This window comes from Condylostylus longicornis, unplaced genomic scaffold, assembly GCF_029603195.1.
Source record: "Condylostylus longicornis isolate FDR11 unplaced genomic scaffold, ASM2960319v2 ptg000048l, whole genome shotgun sequence".
NCBI classification, from domain to species: Eukaryota; Metazoa; Arthropoda; class Insecta; order Diptera; family Dolichopodidae; genus Condylostylus; species Condylostylus longicornis.
In genome coordinates, this window is record NW_026578017.1 from 1,006,655 (window position 1) to 1,030,037 (window position 23,383).

General features: G+C 25.3%; 1 protein-coding gene across 4 annotated transcripts in view; it reads left to right on the forward strand.

The window, feature by feature from the left end:
- The first annotated feature begins 2,114 nt into the window (after window positions 1-2,114).
- Window positions 2,115-23,383, forward strand: part of LOC129611162 (broad-complex core protein isoforms 1/2/3/4/5-like) — a 122,900-nt gene continuing 101,631 nt past the window's right edge. For 3 of the 4 annotated variants that reach the window (XM_055524139.1, XM_055524136.1, XM_055524138.1), the window contains exons 1-2: window positions 2,115-3,111; window positions 3,370-3,607. The gene's annotated coding sequence lies outside the window, so the exon portion shown is untranslated. The remainder of the gene's footprint in view (window positions 3,112-3,369; window positions 3,608-23,383) is intronic. The other variant, XM_055524137.1, reaches the window with a different exon arrangement.

A 23,383-nucleotide genomic window follows, 5' to 3' on the forward strand; every position in this document is an offset into this window, starting at 1 on the left:
TATTGAGCAAAATGTCAATCTCTCATATTTTTTCTCATTTTGGTTGTTTGAGGCGCTTTTTTATATCTTACTTTATATCATTTTATGGCAGCTATTCCATAAGAATCATGTGTGCACAGCAACAGCAAAAATAACATTTTTGTAATAATGTTATTTACGAAATAGCCATAATCTTTTGCCTATACATAGATACATATACATATGTATGTATAGGATTCCAAACAAACGTTCTCTAAAACTCTAAACCATTCCGAAAATCACAAAAGCTATTTGATTAAAAAGAAAAATTATACATAAGGTAGAAAAATGAAATAAAACAATCTTTGATTGTAGTTGTAAATTTGGGTATGCAAAAATGTAATTTAATTTTTGTTTTTTATGTTTATTGTGTGTGTGCAGTACGAATTTGTAAATTTATTTTTTTCTCCCTTTCGATTTGTTTTATTTTTTTCGGGAAATTAAAAAAAAAAGGAAAAAATTTTTACAGACGGCATTACATATGTATGTATGTATGTATATGTGAATATCTAGCAACTAACTACAAAAATATCAAATCGAAAGTCTACTAAAAATTATTAGTAAAAGAGAATTTAATAAAAATTGATGTGTAAAGAAATTGAGACGTCGACGTTGTCGTCTATTTTGTGGATTGTGAGATATTTTTTCCCTCAAAAAAAAATTTTTATATATTTTAAAAAAAATTAAAAACAACAAAAAAAAGGAAATAACAATAAAGAAAACGTAAGAGAAAGAAAAAGTATAATTATCTCTAAAAAGTACGAAAATACAAAATAATCATAATATAAAAAATTTCATTTCTAAAATTATTATGCATGTACATACATAAAGTATGTATGCATGTATATTGTACATGAACTATAAAATTGTAATTATTGTTTAAAAAATATTAAAAAAAAATCCAATTAGTTTCAAGAACTAACTTGTGTAAAATTGTGATATTTAACAAATAAAATAATAAAATCCAAGAACCTATTCAAAAAAAAGAGTTCAAATCAAAACATTTTGAATTGAATGTTCTAAAAAAACACTTTATTTAGTGCGACAACCTTTGGAATTCATATATACGTATATGTATGTATGTATATGCATGAATATGTATATTCATAGGTATAAATATGCGTGAGTACTAAAGTGTTTTATATGTACATACATACATATATGTATGTATAGTTAATCAGTTTCTGTTTGGAATCCATATAATTTTGTATTACAAAAAGTGTATTGAAATAATTTATTAAAAAAAAACATTGAATACCTATTTTGTGAAAAAAAAAACATTATACGTAGTGTCCAAAAATTATTTATTTCTAAGTATGCACATAGTATGCATCTAAATTGAATTCTGCAAAAAATACACATATGTATGTATGTAGAACAAAAGTGCAAGAACAAATCTGTTCTAATTTGCGCGAATTTCAGTTGTTAAAATTAGCGGCGAATATAATTTATAATATAATTCAATTATAAGAAAAAAAACATTGTATTCTAATGTAAAAAATTCATAAAGAAAATTACCCAAACCAAAATACGATAAAAGTATATAAAAATATATGTACATCCATACATACATTCATACTAAAATAACTACATATAAGCATAAATGTGTGTAAAAATTATTCATATTTTCCTTTGATTCTTTTGTTTACAATATATAAAATATAAAAGTTTAAATATAAAGGCTAATGGCAGTACATAATATTTACATATGTTTGTATATGTATACATATTGGATGAATTTATAAAGAAAAAATAATAAAATGTGAGTATTTGCTTTGTTTTAATTTATTTTTGTTGGTTTTTAAAATAAGAGATATCTATAACTTCATACGTTCATATGTATATATTAACAGATTTTTGTGTATTACACTTACAAGTTTTGATAAAAAAATGGAAATATTTTATGCTTGTGTTTGTGAAATTAAGAATTATAAGTTCAAGAGATAAAATTCTATAGAGAAGAGAAAAACAAAATAAACTTTTATAATAAATACAAACATATGTACATACATATATGTATAAGACAATCTAAATATATCTTAAAAACTAACTACATATATAACAATCTTAATAACTATAAAAAAAACAAGGTAAAGTAAAAAAAAAAAAAATAATCATTATCATTTTCCTACATAAAAAATAATACATTGTATATCACTTTTTTTGTATAACTAACTGTATAAAAATAAAGTGTTATACAGATTAATATTATTTTGTTCTATTTCAATTAAAGAGACTTTTAATTTTGTGTGTTGAGCAACCGGAGCAGTTAGTATAGTGTATTCTTTTCAATATATGTACATTTTATATAAATTGTTTGGCAGAAGAGGAATACTAATTTTTATAACCTATACATGTGAAAATATGCACACATTGAAATATACTCGCAAATTAATACGTGTATTTTGTGTACTGGAAACAAAAATTATAAATTATAAAATGTAATATTGCAACGAAAACGTTTTGTGAAATAAAATCAATAATATAATAGAAAGAGAGAAATATATTAATGAAAAATTCATTCTATCTTTTAAAAAAATAAAAATTAATAAAAATGAAAAGAGAAAATGGGGATAAAAAATTGTGTACATCATAGCAATTGCAATAAAAGATTTTTTTTGTTTTTAGCTTTTCAAAATTTTTAAACACATGCTTAATAAATAATATTCCATATGTACGAGTATACACATATGTTCATATAATATAAAATAAAATTTTTTACTGAAAAATTATAGAATTCTAAAAACGAAAGATTTGTGTAGCGGTGGTGGTAGTAAGTAGAAAAAGCAGCATGTAAAATAAAACACCAAATGGAGGCATAAAAAAAATAAAATATAAATTCATAGTTTATTAGTGTGTGTTTTTTTGTTTTTAAAAAAGAAAATAAATTGGATAGAAATTTTTTTGTTTGAGAAAAAAGAAAAAAGAATAATAATAATAAATTTCTGTTGTTTCTTTTTTATTTTGAAAAAGAGGAATCAAATAACAGAGAAGACAAGAATTTCTTAATTTTTTTTGTGTTTTAATTTTAAAAAAATCTATTTTCCTATACTTTTGTTTACTTGAAATGTACGAACAAAAAAACATTTATAGGTAAATTATATAATAGTATGAATCTATGAAATGTTGCCAAAGACAAAATACAATAAAACTTAAGAAAATGGCAAAAAGTAAAAAAACCACACATCCATAAATCAATTTCGCAAAAATGTATATGTATATATGTATGGAAATGAATACAAACATCCATATAGTGTGCATTTAAAAAAAAAACAAATTCTTGTACATACAACATTCATACATACATGCGTAGTTGTAAATTTGTACCTAATATTAATAAATAATATGTAGAGAAATACCTAAAGAAAACTCAAAAAAAAACATTAGAGAGTTACCTACGGAACTACATTCACAATATCATCAAACAGAAATTTAAAAAAAAGAAAACTATAATAATTATATCAAAAAAAATTACAAAAGAAGGAGAAAAAACGCAAAACAAATTAATTTTCAAAGCGGAAAGAGAAAAAAAGGATTAGAGAAAAGATTTTTTAAGAAAAAAAAAAACAGGCTCACCAGCAAATATCAGGTATAGTGTGCAAAATGTAAAACTGTAAAAAGAAAATGATTATTTTTTTATTCATAATCTGCTTTTCATTCTTTAGTTTCCGACATTAAATTTGTTTTTATTTTGAAATTTACAATTTTTAAAAAAATTTACAAACAAAAGAAATTTTCCAAAATACAAAATGGCTATTACATTTATATTTTAGTAGACCGCTCAATAAAATGTCAAGTGATAAATAAATTTTGTTGTGCCAAAAATATACAAATCCCATAAGAATAAAAAATTTATTATGTATTTGAATAAAAATTTATCTTTTTGGTTCGTGTACATAAAAATAAGACTAAACTGCTGGAAAAAAATTATTGTGAATTTTGAAAATATTTTTATGATTTAAGTAGTTTACTAGTAATTTTAATTTAATTGATGGCTGAAAAAAACAAAAGAAAATTAACTTCCATTTTAATTTAAAATTTATGGAAGATTCAAAGGTAAAGCTTGTACATAAATATATAACAAAAATAAAAATTGCAATACTAATTCTTATATCAATTAATATGCATCTAGATACATAAAATAACCTAAATATAAAATTTATATAATCAAATCTTATAACAGTTTGGGAAATTATTTGAAAAAGTAAAATTATTTCAAATGAAATATTTAGTTATGTATCTCTTTATTCTTTTTTTTACTATCTAATATAAGTAAATAAAATCATTTTTTTTTTGAATAAGTAGGCAGAAATATTTAAATTAAAATAGATTGAAACAATTTATCTTAAAAATTTGCTTATCAAAGTAAGCAGCGGAATTAAATGTATGTAAGTAATACAATGTATCAAAAAATTTTCTCAAATGAGAAATAATACATTGTATGTTAAAAAAAAAAAAGCAATGTATCAATTTAAATAGACAGACCATTCATTGTTTGTGATTTTGACAAAACCAATTTTATTTCATGATTTAAAGAAACCCAAAGAAGTCCTAATTTTTAGTATATAGTATGTTTTAGTATTTTGAATGCAGTAAATTTGAAAATTTATACATATTTCTATAAAATAATTTTATTTAAAATATAAGAAAACCTTCAAGTTCTTAGTCAACAAAGTTACTCCAAAACGAAAATTCATAAGTCGAATTAACATTATGTTAGTGTATTAGTCAACAAGTGATTTATAACAATTAAATAGCTAACGTTTAAGTTGTTACTTTTATAAATATAAATATACATAAATATAAGAATTCTATTGTTAAAGAAACGTATCCTAAAATTTAATTAAAAAGTGATATTTAAAAGTTTCCCTATATCAATCAATAGTAATTACATCATATTCATCCGTCGTATGTAAATTCAATGAAATATTTAAAATTTTAATTTTATTAAACTTTTCAGTTTGGTTAAAATTTATGTAAGATGGAAAAAATTGAAAAATGTCACTTATATCCTTTTATTGTTCATTTGTTTTTTATATATTAACTTTCGCATTATTTTAAAAAGAATATTATTACGTATGGTGAATTTATCAAATTGACGTATTTTCGAGCTGGCGTTAAGTGTTATAGTTTTCGATAGTTTTCTTTTACGCAAAGGCAATATCTCCTCGTTTAGTAAGTACTTATCACAATAAAATTGTTTATAAATAAGCAAAAAATAAATATTTTTCTTTTGTAAAGAAAAAATAAATATTTATTTTAACATTATTACAGGTGCAAGTGAATATTAATTAATAATATGGTTTTCTGCAGAAAGAATATAAATCTACAACTTTTCTGTGCCTAATATATTTCTATTTTAAGCAACTAGGTAATAGCAATATTCGACGTTCTAATCAACCCAACAAAAAATCCGATATCATGCCTACAAAGAATTTCTAATATTGGGCAATACTGTTATAGAAAATTTATCAAATCGGAATACAGTAATAAGGATGTATGTATGTAAAAACAAATTTTTGATAAGCGGGAGTTCGTTTTATATTTATGTTAAACTGAAAAAGATAAGAAACTGTCTTGAGAACACCATAATTTATTATATTTTTGGTTTTCTTTATTTTTCATTATTTGTTTTAAAACGCGAGTACAACCCAAAATACGCAAATGGAAATTATAAATAAGTGATTATTCCAAAAACTTTGTTTTTTTTTTATTCACTTTTTTTCAATTTTCTTTCATTGTTATTTTCTTTTTTGTTTTGTTTTTAAGTTTTATTTTTATATTTCGGACTGTTGCACACTTCTTCTTTATTCTGTTCATTTTTTTTGTTTTATATTCGATTTCCTTTAAAAATTTTTTTTCCTCGCCAAATTCATAGTTCCGTTCGTGTGTGTGTGTTTGTTTATTGTGCTGGGTTGTGTGTGTCGAATTCGTTCATGCACATACATATTACTCTTCGCTGGCCTTTTATTTTGTCTCTTATCAATATGTTAAGTGTATATATACATACATATATTGAAGAACTATATCTATTAATTATAGGTACTTAAACAGTAAATATGATAAACTATGTTTTTATGAGTATGAAGTATAGATATGCTTATATGTACATACAAATGTATATGTATAATCTTAAATAAAGAGAATAAAAGTTGTAGTTTTTTATATTTTTTTTTATAATTTTATATTTCAATTTTTATTATTGTTTTTTATTTTTTTCTTTCTACATTTTCTTTCTTTTATTGGCGATTCTGTTGTTTTGGTCCCCGTTTTTCATCAATGAGCGAAGACGAGAATACCTATTATTTTCGAATTCCGCTTCTTGTTTCCATTTTCAGTTTTTTATCACTCATGTTCTATTTTTTTCCTCATATTAAGTATACGAGTATGTATGTATACATATACAATATTTTTTTATTTTTTATCATTTCATTTGTTAGTAAAAAAAGTATTTTTCATATTGTTTTTATCGCTTAAATGTTTAAACATTTAAACATTAAATGTCTTAAACATTATTTTTTTTACCTCTTAATCAAATATTTAACTTACATTATTATGCACATACATAGCTTAGTATACATATATTTTTCGTTCCTTTAATAAATTGACGTTCTTATTAGGATTAATTTTGGTGAAAAATATAATATACATACATATGTATGTACATATGTACTCAGCATGTACATTAATACGTGACATATGTATGTATGTATGTACATAGTTTTGTATCAAAAATAATGAAAGAAATTTCTATCAAACTTAGAAATTTATTTCGGAAAAAATTAAAAATAAAAAAGAAAAACGTTCCATATAAAGCCAAAATAAAATATAATACTAAAAAAAAAAAAAAATATTTTTTTAAAAAAATTTTTTAAATTTCATGAAAAGAAAGTTGCAAACAAAATATTTTTTATAATCTTAACAATTCATAAATACATGCATACCTATGCATATTGTATACATTCATTTATGTGTGAACAAACAAAGATGTGTGTTATAAACAAAGAGTTGAAATAGGTATAAGATTTCACAAATAAAATTTGAAGATTTTTATGAATATGTACATACAAACATACATATATGCATGTACATAATAAAAAAAATATAAAATTTGATTTTAATTGAAACAAAAAATTGAAATAAAAAAATTCTAGTGAATCCAATTCAAAACTTAAATACTCCTTACATTTTTGTGCATGATATACGTATACATAAGTATATGTATATATACTTATTATATTACCATAAACATTTGTATTACATACTTATATATATATTTATTTGTATTGTGTTCACAGAATGATATAAAAGTTATAGGCTTAAAAATAATAAAATTGTATTTAATTCTCTTAAATGTTATTTGTTGATATTTACATGCCTGGGTTATTCTTAAGTTTAGTAACTAGGGTTAATGTACTAAGTTAGTACATTTCCACCGGAACTAAGACTAGAGTAGTTATTAAGGATGCTTATTAGGATGATTGTTTGTCTTTAAAATTTTGTAAATTAAATAAATTTCTTTATTAAGAGAACTCTGTTTATTAAGAGATCAAAACGTGCAAACATACTTACTTATATATTTTTTTTTCAATTTCGTTTTTATTAAATTATATCAAACCTCTAAACAATGACCTAAAAACTCGAAAGTCTCAATAGTTTTATTCGTATTATAGAAAATTTAATTTGTTATTAGTGTTTCATTTGTTCTAAGCTTTCAAAACAAAAAAAAAATTTCATTAAATTGGCGGTGTTCATTAAGATACTGAAACCGGTTTCGATGCAATTTTGCTGCATTACCAAAGCTTTTAAGATCGTGTATTGTTAAAAAAAAGCATTGAAGTTCTATGGAGGCAATTTGATAAAAATTTGTGTTAGCTTCATTAGCTAATTTTCTTTAGCAATTTTTCGTTGAAAAGTATAAAAAAACAGCCTCTACGTTCTCGTTGGGTTCTTCAATTATTATTTGCCTAGTGAAAATCTAACTCAAGCTTAAATGTTTGTATATGACACAAAACCAAGGCCATTTAGTAAATGCATATTTTTAAATGTGAGCTGGTCGTATATTTTAGGTTTCGTTCTATTTTCATCGTTTAAAGTGTTTATCTTGTAGAGATATCATTTGCAAAACCCAAATATATTTAGGGATTTCCGGTAATTTAAAATCTGCCAAATTACAATTCGTAAAATCTGTCAAATTACGTTTCTTTAGAACTTTAAACAGTTGTGTTTAAAGTTCTAAAGAAACGTTTAAGTTTTTTTTTATAACTATATACTTACTGCAAAAATACCTATTATAGATTAGAAGAAGAGATAATAGAAAAATGTTGGATATTGAAGAATTACTTGAGTAAGTATGCACGCTGCACTGAAAGTTCTACATTAGAACTAAAAGTTCTAAGCCGCCCAGCGTTAAAGAGTATGCAAAAACTTCAGCTAAGTTTTTTTTTGTTTACCAGTCGTTCGAAAGTTTCAGTTGTTTATCAGTCGTTCGAAAATAATTGAAATATCATTGGTTATGAAATTAAAATTTGTTTGAATTTAAGAAAAAAAAATTTCGCGCGGCAGTGGCAAAATTTAAACTAGAGATCTGCACTGCACTTCTGACATTTATTTATTACAGATTGAATTTCCGAACGTACTACAAGTTAGAAATGTTCTAGAACTGAATAAACGAAAATCCCCTAAATTTAAACACATAGAAAAATGCCAGCCCATTATCGACAAACCTAAGAAAAATCATTAAAACAGCTGACTTATGTTTACGCTATTTTTTATTTTATTTCTGTTTAAAATTATTTAAGAAAATAGAACCAATTTTTATTATTTCTTCAATCAAAATTTTGACGAAAATGATTGATTGACGACGTTTACAAGGTCAATCTTCATCAATCTCAATCATGATTTTCAATATTTGATTAACATGTAAACGCTGACTTACATATTAAAAATTTTATATCAGTTGAGTACATTAACAAAATTAATTCTTAACTCAAAATTACATGAATTGTATAAGTTTTCAAAATTATTATGGATTATTAAATATTTTATTTATTATTATTACTTGTGTACAAATATTCATCTATATTCTATAAGATTTACATATTATGTATAAATGAATATTTTTAACGTATTATATTGTTATTGTTGTGATACGTCAATCTTAAATTGACAATGTTTTATACAAAGTAAAGAATAATTCCAGTGATGTTAATTCATATTGAATTTGTAGTGTTTAATCTAATGTTTGTAATAATTAATGCTTTTTTAATTAATTAATGTTTCGTAATTAGTTTTCATTTCATTTTGTGAAATTTCCAATAAAATAAATATAATATTACATACTATTACTTGGATTAAAAATTTTTATTTATAAATGTTTCATAATTCACATATTTTGTGCCACTCTTCTATAAATAAAATTCGTTTGTACTAATGCATACTTAAGTATTCAAAAATATTGCAAGATAATAAATTTTATCTAAAAATAAAAAATTTAGAAAAAATAATATTTTTGGGTCTATATTGAATAAAGGATAGAAAATTTGTATTTCATTAATACTTATATATGTATAAAATGTAAAACGGGAAGAGGGAGAAATAAATGTATAAATAAGCATAAATAAAATAAGGATTCTATTCTAATTTTTGTACATGTATACTCACATATAACAGATTTTACAAAATACATACATATATATGTATATATATACAAAAATAATGTAAATACTAATATGCACATGCAATATCTGATAGATTCTTTATACAAGTATCCCAAAAAAAAGAAGAAAAATAATGAACAAATTTTTATTACTGATCGTATTGTGTATACAGATAGGTAGGTTATATGATGGCAACAACTTTTGCATGTCAAGTTTTCGATGGGAACGCACTTCTCCATAGTGGGGAAGCGTAAATAAACTACTTTTAGAGAGATGTCGTGTATTTCAAAATCGGCTGAAACGATTTTTAAGAAATTTTATATGACAGTTTATTTTGATAATTATGGCATGGATTCATCAAATTTTGGGATATACTCGTATCAAATTCTTGGAACTGGACTTGTTTGCGTGCCAATATTGCATTTTTGCGTATAAAGAGAGAAATAATCAATCAATTTCCTTTGAAATTTGATATTTAAATTCGCGGTGTTGAAACAATGAATCTTTTTCTAAACTGCTTCAATCAGGGTTATTTCAATATAATAAATAGCCCAAATTTTAATATATTGAAATTATTTTTTAGTTTGAAAAGAAAACTATTGAACTTTTCGCTTGCTTAATATTTTTTTTATTTTTATTTAATAAAATTTTTCGCTTGCCTAATATTTTTTATTTTCAGTTTCGTATATTATAAGAGAAATGAATAATTAATGTTATTTAATTGCTCCTTTTTAGGATCTCCCTAACTAAAATCTAAAAATATTTTTTTACATAATTATAGCTGGCCTTCAATAATTAAATAAATGAAAATTATAAAATAAATAAAAATTTTACTTTCGCAGATTTATTGGTTAAATGATATTAATTCTATGTGCATACATATATACAAAAATGTAACCAATATCAACATATTATTTCTATGCTATGATTTTTTCCAAACTTAGAATAATTTTGCAGCATATAAACTAAAACTTTAACAACGTTTTAGGAATTTAGACTTACTACGATTTTTGAACGTATTTTTTTTTTATCAAACATCCTATTTTGGCTGAACTTTCAATCATTCTGACAAAAGGCACTAGATATTGTTTTGCCTCCAGGTTCCCAGAAAAATCTGATATTGGAACTTTTTAGCCCCAAAATAGCTCTATTTTAAGATTTTCTGAAAAAATTTTTGCATAACAAAAGCACGTTTTTCTTTTATACTTTTTATAATTAGAAACACAAACCAAGAAATAAATGATACGTTTTACGTTATTATTAGAAACACAAACCGAGAAATAAATAATATTTGAAAATTATAATGATCTCACATATTTTTGGTTCGGAAAATCGAAATAATTTTAACGTAAATAAATGTCAGCTTTTGTCAAAGACATCAGATGTTTTGTGGCATCTGAATAATAATACTTCATTTGTTGTTGTTTTCAATATTATGTTTTGTCACCAAGTTTTAAAAAAATATACATACAGTATATAATATATGTATGTACGTATGTAGTTAGAATTTTATTTTTATTGTTCCAAGCGAAAACTGTAAAATGCTAAATTTTAATACATTCATATGTACATACAAATATTTGAATACAATTATTATTTTATTTTTGCCTAAACCTTTTCTTTATTTGAAAAATTCTTTATGTATATTATCCCCATGATTTAATAATTATTATGTGTTTCTATATGCCAAACCACAGTTTTGAATATTATTCAATTCATATAGGAAACTTAGAAAAAAATTAGATGGGAAGCTTTAAAAAAAATATACATACATATTTATGTACTTAACTATTATAACAATATTTTTTTTGGAAATTTTCTTAACTTTTATAATAATATTTATCTGTTATATATTAAAAAAAAATAAAACAAAAAATTTAAACAAAATGAAAAAAATTTTAAAATAATCCAAAAAAAGAAAAATACGACGACATCCCAGGCAAGCATCGATCTAATAACCTTCTGGTTATGAGACTACCACGCTACCCACCAGGCTACGCACTACCTTCAAATTTCCTTTATAATTCTATATTTTATTCATATTTCGTACAACTCTTCAAAAACCATCCTATTTTACATTATATATATATAGCTACTTCTCAGGTACCAAAAAGTACTGGTACTTCTAGAAGGGCTAGAGACATGGGACAAAAGGCATTAGATAGGGTTTTGCCTCCAGGGTCCCAGAAAAAGCAAGAACTTCACCCGCCCTCCCCCTTCACCACCTCCCAAGGTGCTTTGTAACCGTTTTTTACAAAATGGTACTACATATGGTTTAGGGGTTTTTAATAAAGTAAATAAAATAATTTTCTATTTACTTTTGGTTGTAAAAGTATTGTATGTAAATTCATATTTGGAAGTTTGAGTTTTAACAAAAAGTGAACACCTCCTTAAGAAAATTGTAAAAATTTAATAAAATCTACATTGTTTTATAATAAGTATGTACGTGCGCATTTAGTTATGTATTCTTTTCGTGATCTGCTGCAAAATGTATTAGTAAGCAAGACATATGTAAGTGTACATTAAACTTCTTGACAATATGTATATTTTTAGGGCAAAATTTTATTTTATTAAATTCATACGTTCATGCATTTTAGTAGCGAATTATTTTGTGCGTATACAGTTATTTATCGCTTAAAGTGCTTATTGTAAAAGGTATTTTACGATTTTATGCGACATAACTCAAAGCGAAGTTCTAAAATAAATTACTCAAAAAGTATGAGATCTTAAAAGAACTAATTATTTGTTTAATTATGTATTTTTTGGTAATTAGTTTTAGAACTTTTCTTATTTTAAGTTTTATCTTATTATTTATTAAGAAAAAACATATCTATATGTATATTACGGGTGTGTTTTTGAAAAAATAAAGTAAACTTAAAATATCTCAGCCATAGAATGGAACACAATTTCAAAACTACAGGCATAATACTTGCAAGGCTTGCAATGCAAGCACACGCGACTAGTTTTTAATAAAAGGAAAATATGCTTACCCTAAATTTATTTATCATATGAAAATTTTTCAATTTAAAATTTATTTTATTTTTTTTTCGTTATTTGACTCAGTACTCTTTTAAATGGTAATGTAGAAGGTCTGTGTCGATTTATTTCCTATTAATTTTAGGAAATATGTAGACTTTTATTTTGAAAGCAAACTTCAAAATGAAACTCCAAAATTAATTTATATTAAAATATTTTTAAATATTTTTAGATGTAAATAACTTAAAACATAAAAGGACGGTGATAATTTTTTTTCCATATAAACTCTACATATACATTTTTTTAAAGATCATAAAAGGAAAATGAGAGTTGTTCTCTTTACGCGGTGGCTTTATACTTACCAAGGCAGTGCTCCTTCTAATAATTTGAAAATTATAAAGAGAAAAATACAATGTAAACCAATTAATAATATAACATATACATATACATGAAGTAATTTAAATATTTGGATAACAGAATATCATACACGACATTATGTCTTTATACTAATTGGAGCAAGTATTGGCTAATCGAAATCTTCGCAGCAAATTGAAAAAAAAACATTCCAACGTCAATTGGGTTCACTCCCTCATTTTCTGTTTAATAGAAGTATTTTTGAAACATTTGCAGGAAAATTGAAAAAATAAATGTATTTATTTGTTTTTCTTCGTCCCCCTGTTCGTCCTTGAGTCTGTTCCTTCTACAATGCAATACAAAACTTCTACACCTTTTTTCGAACTTATTTGTAAGTTTTTCTTTTATTAATTTTTTACGCGTATAATTTAATGCTAAATATTTTATGTATGTTTGAATATCTACAATTATTGTATACGTATATTTAATCCAATTTTAGTTAGGTTTTTTTTACGTTTCAGATGATTATCAAATTATGTATCTATTAAATTTGTTTCGTATATAGCTAAAGAATTACATAAAATAGTTATACAAATTTCACATTTTTACGAACAATGACATAAGTCAAAATGCAGAATCGCAAACTTGTTTTTGTTACTTTTATACTTTAATATAAAAAGCTTTTCTGTAAGAAAATAATATAGAAACTTTGTTCATATACTTGTTGAATAGTTCTATACTAACGTTTTAACTTCGACAATAATTTACATTCGGCATTTTTTGTATTTTCTTTTAATTAAATTTATATCTAGTATACTAAAATACACTTTAATTCTGTAACTGATTCACTTTAAATTTTAATTTGCAATAAGTACTTTTTATTCAATTGCTTTGGGGCTGCTCCCCGTATGTCATGTTGTGGATGTATACCATGATAGTCGTGCCGTTCCTGACTTATGGAGCAGTGACATGGACAAGAAGGATGGCTCTTAGTACGACCAGAAAGAAACTGGAATGATTGCAGAGACTGGCATGCGTCTGCATCACAGAGGCTATGAGAACTTGTCCAACTGCGGCAATGGAGGTGATTTTGGGAGTAACCCCTTTGTCTCGTTGTCGCAGGTTGGGAAGAAATGGAGTTAGAGTGATCGTCTTGTCCGTGAGGAAGTACAGCTTCGAGAAAAATTTTGCCTCGTTGTTGAGTAACAAGAAAGACTGAGAGCGTGACTTTTCGACTCGCCCAGTGGAACGCACGTTATCAGATGGTACATTTATGGGTCGAAAACCTGTGTGGGGACTGGTGCGCGAGTGTTTGAGCTAAGAACCAAATTCTCCGAACTTAATGGGAACTTTTCCAAGCGTTCACCAGGTGAAAGTTCTCATCGGCATCTTGTCGGGTCACTGCACACTTAGAGGGCACCTCAGTCGGCTGGGTCTAGAACGTGAGGATACCTGCAGATTTTGTAGGGCGGATGAGAAGACCTCCGTCCATCTTGTGGGGGAGTGATGCTCTTGTTCATAGGAGGAGAGTGGTGCTATGAGACTTTGTTCTAACAGTGTCGAAGTTACGGTCTTCCGGTCCTCACAAGTTATTTTGCTTTGTTTTTTTTCGTTTTTTGTTTTTAAATTTATTTGTACTTGCAATTTGTAAAGTAAATTTTAGAATGGAATAATATAACATACAATTCTCCTTTGAAAAATCGCTTAGGTCAAGTTACAGTTTCAATATGAACTAAATTAATTTTGCAATAATAGCTTAACTCGACAAAGGCGGTTATATAAATTCATATACACTGTATTAATAAATTTGTCATCAATTTGGATTTGCAATAAGAACCTATCTCAAAATAAGCGATTTGTAACATTTTAAATAAATGTATACTATTTAAATTGTAAAATTTGTGTGCTTGTTGACGATGCGGTTTATTAGATCGAAGCCTGAAAAATTCATACTATCCGTGACTTCAATAATGCATTATAAGAAGTTTGAGTACGGTATTAATACGATTGCAGTACCGTCTCAGAGCTTTCAATACCTTTACAATGTGAAAAAAACTGCTAAAGCTTTTGATACATTTTGAAATACAATGTCTACAATATTAATATATACTTTGACGTTTGTTTCACAATTTCAATTTAAAGTTCTGTGCAGTTGTAATTTTCAAGAAACGTTAAAACATCATTAAAACATACCATTTTAGGAAAAAAAACTTAATAACTAGCACTTTATTGCTTAAAGTATATGCTAGTTTATTTAATTGGTCATTTCAGGCAACATTTATATGACATTTATAAGAAAAGCGTGCTCGATTTTTTTATGTATGCCATATAAATGACATGTATAGAAAAAATAAAATAGTTAATATTATGACATGTACAAGAAAAGCGTGCTCGATAACCGATTTACTTTTATTTTACCTATTCACTACGTACAGAACGCATGTAAGAAAAGTGTACAATGGCAAGAGCTTTTACTAAACTTTTTGGAATGTAATACTTTGTAAAGTTTACATCGTAAATGCATTATTGAAATCACGGAATATAAGAGTAACTGGGAAATGAAAAAACTCACTTCCTATCACGCAGAATTATAAATGTAACACAATTTCAAATTGGCAGAAAAATCCCCTCTATTATGAACATCGGTATCGGCCGATATATTATCGGCAGTTCTCATCGGTTTTGGCTTTCTTCTGTATTTTGAACCGATACCGATAAAAATATTTCAACCGATTAAAAGAAGCTTTTTCATACAAATTTTTGTTTTTGTAAATTGGAGAAAATGTTTTTTTTTCTAATGACATTTGTTTTCTTTCAAAAGTTATTTTCAAAAAATTTTTAAAACTATTTTGAATTTGGTTTTGATGTGCTAAAAAGTTGTAAGGAAATTTTTTTTGTGTTAAATTTGTAAAATAAAAATATACATATATCGGGAAAATGTCGGGTGCATTATATTTTGAAAGTGAAAAAACGGTAGTAAGTGAAGAAACGCAAGCTATTCAAAGACGACATACATATAAGAGATTCAACTAATCCATTGGATTTAGACAACAAAATGTATGTTTATGTACCTATTTTATTTTATTATTTATATAATATGTACACATTTTTTAGGTTTATCCAGAATTTCAGATTATCATTCCTTGCCAGGTTTAAGTCCTCTTCCATTTTTTCTACTAACCGCGCAATTTGTTTTTTGTTGCTTACGATTTTACTCCTAAATAAAATATATGAATAACATTTTGAAAGAAAATAATTTAGAAAAAATGCTTACATTTTAAAAAAGCAATTAATTACACCAGTTTCCTTGATAAAATGAAGATTTTACAAAAAAAAATCTGTCGTCTAAAAATTTGTACCCGCTTTTAAATCGGTGAAAACCCGACAATTTATTTTCCTATACAGGGAAAAAAAGCTTTCCCGACTCCGATAAAATTTACCGATAAACAATGTTGGTAATACAAACACAAAATTTTGCCGATAAATTATCGTTTATCGGCCGATACCGATATACATAATAGAGGGGATTATTTTAACGCAAATTCTTAAATTGAAAATAGGTTTAATTTGTACAATATATGAGTTAAATATATAGAAGTTAATGGCGATTCTTTTTAAGTTACGGTAAATTGTTGTTGAAACTAGGTAATTTGAAACTTTGTTATTGATTGATTGTTGTATAGATGATATGCTCTTTAAAAATAAACAAAAGATGTGTTTGTTTTTTTTACTAAAAAAATAGCAAATTTTTTCAATCTTAAAAATGCATATTATACACATAATAACAACAATACTTAAATATAATAAATAACAAAAAACATAGAGTTCTCTGTGTTAACTCTGTGATAATAAATAACTCTTTATAGGAACCTTAACCAAAAATCAATACTAACTTTTAAGAATGATTCTATTGCTAAACTTAGTAGTACTTGATTTGTGAATATAGCGTAATTTACATAATTTTTCTGTTTTCTTACAAATTATTTCTGAATTCGTATGGCAGCTATAATAAATTATACAATCACCAGTAACTTTTACAGGAATAGTGTTTTTATCATGCCAATTATTTAAACAAAATTTGAATAATATATGCTTTTTAGTTTCCGAGATGTTACCAAATTATTTATGGAGTTGTAGGATAGCTATTGTAACCACTTATGCAATTACAACCAAATTTTAATGTGATAGTAGTCCTTTTTATTTCATTGATGACATAAAACAGATTTTATACGACATTTCCATTCTGTTAGCTTTACAGTTTCCGAAATATGACCAAACTATTTTTAGGGTCTTTTGACGGTTGAGTTCCTGCGGTGAACTGTATTTAATTTTTTTTTGTTTAGTTTAAAGGTTTTTGAGTTATTGAGGGAACGAACAGACAAACAGACAAGGTCACATCAACTCAGAATTCGACACTGATCAAAACCAAATGGGTGAATGTGTCTATACTTTTGCGTTACAATCGAAGTATTAAATTTATAATACTCTTCGAAGATTCTTTTGCATAGACCTGTATGTTTGTATGAACGTATATGCTTCCATATTACGTATGAATGGTATATATATACAATGTACATACATGCTTTCATATAACGTATGAATGTTATATATGTATATACAATATACATATATGCGATATGCGACTACATTAATATATGCGAATATTTACACAACACTAACAAAATTTGGCGCTGTCTCTTGAAAAAGAAAAAAAATACATATGTATTCTGTTTTTGTTGGTTATGTACTTTCTCTGTTTACAAACTTTGTACTTTCTTACCTTCTTGTATAGTCAATTTGTTGTTATTTTTGAATCCTTTCTGTAACAAAATGCTTTATTCGAACAAAGTAGAAGAAACTAAGAAAAACATAAAGATACTTTCTTGCTTTTTTTTTCTTTTTCTTAAAGATTCCATTTCGTTTTTTCAATTCGTTAAAGGACCTCACAACACAATTTCCAATCTCTTTCTTATTCAAAATTTTTTATGTCCTGTCTTCGCTTTATTGACTTACTTATTTCTTTAAAAAAAGTTAATTTATATATGCCCTTCATACACGTATGCGTGAAGCATATATACATTACGTATAGCCATATAAAAAAAGTATAGTCATAAGTATACATACACATGCATATTATTATTGTTGGTATTATGATGTTTGTATTCTTATACTTGTTGTATGTTATTTAAAAAAGAATATTGTCTTGTCGGATTTCTTATCATTACTTGCAAAATTTTTTTGTTTTTTAATTTTTCTCATTCCATTTCCTCAACAAAAAAAAAATTATATTTATTTTGGTATGCTCTTTTGCTTTGCTTGTGTAGAGTACTATGAAGTGGCTGAAGGGTGACAAAAAAACAGAGTATTAATGGGGTATAGATGTTTATATGATTGTACGTTAAGATGTTTAAGAGAATCAAACAAGAGACATAAAACAATAACTATATATTTTTTTTATAGATATGTACAAATGTATGAATGAATTTACAAATGTATGTATATTATTTAAGAAATATATAAATACGTACATACATACATATGTAATAATTTTGCAACGTATTGTAAAATATGTATTTATTTCAATGAATGTGTAAATGTATAGATTAACAATACGAAAGAAGCGTTAAAAGAAAATTCATGGTGAAGAAAATATGCAACAGCAGCAGCGAAAAAGAAAAAAATAATATATCGTTTCTATTTTTTTATTGCTCAAAACAACAAAAAGAAGTAAAAAATAAAATTTTACATAATTCAAAAGAAAATAGGAAAAAATTGAAATATGAAGAGAAAGAGAACAAAACAAAAATTAAAAAATATAAGAGGATTTGTTTTCTTGTTTTATAGACGTATAAAATGTGAAAAGAGTAACGGACAACGAAATGTTGGGTGAACTGTATTAATGTGCAATGAAAAAAAAAATATAGTAAATACATAAGTAAAAAAGGTTTGATATTAGAAAAAATAAAAACCAAAAAGGAAAAAAATGGAGAACTAAAATTAAGAAAACAAAAACTGGTTTTATTCTTTTTTGTTACTTCTTCAATGTTTTTATGGTTTTGTTTTGTTTTTATTCTCTTTTTTGGCGGTGTTTCATTCTCATCTCATTTTTTCATTTTGTTTTTATATGAAAATTATTTTTTTTATTTGTTTTTTGTTGTTTATTATGTTTCAGTTTAGTGTTTTGTTTCTTTTTCTTTCCATTTTGTTTGTATCTCAATTCTTGATTTGATTTTGTTTTTACTTTTTCACAGACTTTTATTTCAATCGTTGCTCTTGTATTCTTTCTTTTCTTTGTTTTTAATAAAATATTTGTAACATGCCTTTATATAAATACGTATATGTATTAATTAATTGTAGATTTAAAAGTATTGAGAAAGGTCAAGACTTAAGAGAACTCGAAGTTTTATGTATTTATTAAGATTGTTTTTTTAATGCAAAAATTGAATGAAAAAATTAAAAAAATGATAGCGTAGCTCGTGGCTCCAACCACAGACAATTTATTCTCTTATAGGAGTTTATGCTTCAACTTACTATTTTATATAATATGTACTTACTTGATTTGTAATGACGTGACAATGGCTATGTGTAAACGAAAACTAAATATAAAAAAAATGCCAAAAAAAAGGAAATAATAAATGTAGCATGCCGCAAAGCAAAACAATAAACTATTAAAAAAAAGGGAAAAGAAAACGTGGAAAACATCGGGAAAATATTTTTTTTCTTGTCTCAATTTGTTTACGTTTTCTTTTGCTTTATTTTACGTTATTCATGTTGTTTTAGTTAATAAAAGATAAATGTATGTATTAATATACATTGTATATACATATGTATATGAAAAACTTATGCTTTTATTTACTTTTGATATAATATTCACAATGTGTGTTATGTATGAGCTAGAGCTCTTCCAGCAGCTCTTTATTGAAACAATTCATTTCAATTCAATGAAAATTTTAAGTCATACTTTGTTGTTATAACAAGATTCATTGTATTTCAAAAACTGGATAATTAAAAAATATTTAAATTAAACTGGATAATTAAAAAATAATTAAAAATAATAAATTAAGGTTCACTAAACCAGGTCACTAAACCAAACTGCATTTTCGAATTCTTTTCCCAAGCTTAGTTGATTAAAAAAAAAAAAACAATAATTTAAGTATTGATATGTAAATTTAAATAAAAGAAATAACAAAACTCAAACTAAAAGTCTTAGGCAGAACTTACATATATTTGTTCATGTTTGTATCGGGAGTTAATTGTTAACATTTCATTCTAAAAAGATTCTTCGTTACTTTAAAATAAAAAAGATATTTTAAAGGAAAAAAGCGAATATCCCGAAATAGATTAAAGCTATTAATCATACGATTTTTAATTTAACAGATTTTTTAAAATTAAAAGAACGAGACACTTCTATTGAATTTAAAGTAGCTGTAGACTTAAACGTTAAGTGATAGACTGAAGATCAAAACTGACCTTATATAATAAATACTTTGTGCAGAAATTTCTAAAATAGTAAAAATACCTAACAGAAATAATAAATAATTTTTCAATTTTTTTGATATTGTTTGACCTACTAAATTTATTATCCAAAGTATGTAACTTTTAAGTATTTAAAATATCATATGTAAGTATTCAATTTCAAAGTATTATTCTGAGCAACTGTTTTAATCACAAAGACAGAGGCAATTGAAAGTATTACATTTTTAAGTATTATATTTTTCACAATGAAAACAAAAATGATCAATACTAGATTTAAAACCGTAATTTTAGCTTCGTCGCTTAAAAAGCTTACGAACATCAATCCAAATTCTTAACAACTCGTCGTCGTTAAGACTCACAAATAATTTTAAAATTTGTAGTTTTGCTATATGTGCAGTTTACATTTTTGATCAAAGATTGAATTAAGAAAACTAAAAACAAAACTGAACCGAAAACATAATATTGACATCGTCGTTGGATGACAATTGAGTTTGCAGATTTCTATTATTGTATAAATATCGGGTATTCTCAAAATGTGCAAAATAACGCGTAGTTCATGTGCGAAGCACTAGTACAAAATGTGGGTGCGATAGGTTCAGAAACATTCTTACTTGCCAAATTTGCTAGCGACCACTATTGTAGCATTTTTTCTTAAAAAGTTGAAATTAATTTTAAAATTTGTTTTCGAAATCCTGTGATAGGTAAATTTGCATTAATAAAATAATAAACAAAATACAATACAATACACATAATGTTTTCTAACATAAAATAAAAGAAAAAAACATAAGATAAAAATAATTTGTATATTGATGATGTGTTTACATTATAAATGATCAATAAAAATAAGTTGAATAAACAGTACATCCAGAAACAACAGAATATTTGAGTATTATGTACAAATGTGCATACATAGTACAAAAATAAGGATTCCTTCTGTAAATATAATGTCTAGAAAAAAATCGTGTGCAAAGATTAAAAATGGTGATATATTATGTATTATATTAAATAAAAAAAAAACTAATGTCACAAAAACAAAAGAAAGGGCTCCATTTAGAAAAGGAAGTAAAATAAACATCAAAATAAGAAACGGAGGGTAGAAATAAAAAAAGCTAATAACTTCTTGCTAGTTCATTTCATTGTTGAGAATAGAGAATTAGAGAAGAAAGCATTATAAAAACAAAGGTATAGAAATAATTTGGAAGGGGGGGAGCGGCGAGGGGGAGTTGGTTTGTTTCTGTTTTCTTTTGTTTTTAATTTTTTATTTCTTGATTCCTATTTCTTTATAACATTTCATCATCATTTTCTTTTAAATCAATCTGAAAAAGAAAAGAAACAAAAATGGTTTGTGGGGTTTATTGTTTTTGTTGACTAGTTCGGGATATTTTCTGCTTTTGGAAATACGCGCGTAAATTTTCAGATATGTATCTATGTAAATCAGTATGTTATGTTTTTTTTGTTTCATTTTACATATTTCGTTTTAACATGATTCGTTTATTTATGCGTATTTGCAATCAGCGTTCCCACTTGGATACAATTGTATCCATTTGGATACATTTTTGCTTTAAAATTTAGCTTGGATACAAAGATACTCAAATCTGCTAAAATGTCGAAATTGGCTACATTTTAAAATTTTGCTGAAATATGGATACATTTCTTTCTCGAACACTAAATAAATGTTAGAAAACTTTTAAAGTGCTGTAACTTTTAAGTGCATTATCTTCCAAAAAATGTTATTTGCTGACTAAATAAAATTTGCCCGTTTTCGTGCTGAATAGTTTTTACCGCATAGTTCAACAGCTACAGAACATATATTTTCTGACCTTAAATTTTAAAATGTAATAGAAATTGCGTGTGATTTCTAAAAGAATTTACTATAAATAACGAAACTTACATTGTTGAATAAAGCAAATTAATATTATTTAAGAGTTTATTGGTATAAAATAAGGCGATTTAGTATAATAATTCTACTTTAGGAGGCTGGATACATTTTGGATACATTTTGTTCTTGAAATTGGATACATTTTGTTTTTATTGAGTGGGAACACTGTTTGCAATATCACTATATCATTATTTTGTTATTGAAAAAAGAAGAAAGGAAAGTGAAACGGAAAAAAAACCACGCGGATTTTCGAATTTAGATTTTTTCTCCTTTTATTTTATTCTTTTAAAATTTTTCTCTTGTGTTTCATATTTTTGTGTATGTGTGTAGGTATACATACATATATGCTATATGATATGTAATCATACGTATATATTTACGTTTATAATACAAAATTGAATGAATCACCCACACTCCTGATATTTTTGGGAGTTAAATTAAGAGGGAAATAATTTTCCCGCATTATTTCCCAACATTCAGAAAAAGTGAGTTTATATGAAGATTCTATTTTTAGGTTTTTTTTTCAACATTTTGCATAATTACTTAAAATTTTGTGAGGTTTACATGCATATGTACGTTATGTTTGTACATATCTGTATGGTACAAAGTGTTAAAACAAAACAAATATTCTTATCGTATTCATTGTTTTCAATTCATTTTTCATCGTTCATTACATTTTCTGATCTATATTTACCGACCACCGCATTGTGTATACAATAGGTAGGATATGTGATGGCAACAAATTTCGCATTCTCCATGGTAGGGAAGTGTAAACAAACTATTTTAAGCAACCTGTCGGTCTATCGGTCTGTGTGTGCACGCTGTGAGTTCGGAAAGAATTTTATTGAAATTTTATATGTAAGTTTATTTCGAGTATGGCTGGGATTGATCAGCTTTTGGTATATGTCAGGCTATGAAGAAAATAATCACCAGATTTACTTGAAATTTCATATATAAGCTTCGCTTGACCGTCCGCGAAACCTCCTAACTTTGGGAAGAAATCAGGCGTCAGCAACTGGAC